Genomic DNA, 1,098 nt, shown 5'->3' with positions numbered 1-1,098 from the left:
CACGCAGACACAGGGAGAACGTGCAAACTCCACACAGACAGTCGCCCAAGGGTGGAATCGAGCCCAGGTCCCTGGTGCTGTGAGGCAGCAGCGCTAACCACTGAGCCACCGTGCCACCCTAAACGCTTTATTCTGTTGCTTTCAACTTAAACGCAGCTCACCCCTACCCAGCTCCAGCATGACAGCGAACCAACACAACTGGCTACCAGCTAAGCGGCAGCGGTGGGATTCGAACCCACGCCTCCGAGGAGACTGGAACCTGAATCCAGCACCTTCGACCGCTCGATCACACTACCACACAAAAAAGCACTGTGAGCATTAGAGAGAGGGAAGACTGGTGGTGAGCTTAGCCTGAGGGTCACCACACCTGACATGAAAGGAAAGGTTGAGAAGGAGAACCCTTCATGGTAACCTCAGCTGGTGTATGAATTGAACCAATGCTATTGGTGCTACTCTGCTTTGCAAACCAGCCAACCAGTCAAATAAGCTAAACCAACTCCTTACTATCTACCAATGGATCAAATAATCAACACTACTTCCTTGCTCAGTTGCAATAAGAGCCTCTATGATCTATGTACTTCTGACTCCTGGAATGACTTAAATTCTTTATGATAGTACGATGTTTATTTTGGAAAAGGATGTTATCAGTTACAACAAATAACTCCTGATCACTTCTTTATTGTTCTCTAGTTTTTCCTGCCACGCCTTTATGTTAATAGGTTTCTGTAAATCATTCAGCCATCAATGTTACATGAGTAATGTTTGTCAATATTAATGCAAAACACAGTTCCTCTCTGCGAGGCCTAGCGGGTTTTCTTGCCACATCTTAACAAACTCATCTCATTAACTACCTATCCCACCCTTATGGGGCCCTCTAGTTTCATCCTAATACCCGCTGTTCCCAGAAGAACTCGCCGCTCACCAGATATCCATTGAGAGATCAACATAACTGGCACCCACACCGTGTTTATAAGGCTACTGTGAACCTGGACTGTGTTATCAATACAGTGTTGCCCTTCACTGGCAACATACTAACACAGCAGCCACAGAACCACAATGCTAACAGCTCGTAGCTGGCATGGCTGACACTTCATCATA

The 1,098-nt window shown here is 46.5% G+C and overlaps 1 non-coding gene across 1 annotated transcript; it reads right to left on the bottom strand.

Annotated features, from left to right (window-relative positions):
* Positions 1-214: 214 nt before the first annotated feature.
* trnal-cag lies at positions 215-296 on the bottom strand. Its single transcript has one exon. It is a non-coding gene; the product is annotated as a tRNA-Leu (tRNA).
* Positions 297-1,098: the final 802 nt, after the last annotated feature.

Source organism: Rhincodon typus, chromosome 14 (genome assembly GCF_021869965.1).
Source record: "Rhincodon typus isolate 14 chromosome 14, sRhiTyp1.1, whole genome shotgun sequence".
Lineage (NCBI taxonomy): Eukaryota > Metazoa > Chordata > Chondrichthyes > Orectolobiformes > Rhincodontidae > Rhincodon > Rhincodon typus.
Note: the sequence above shows the minus strand (reverse complement) of the source record. Positions and strands in the feature narration are given on the sequence as shown.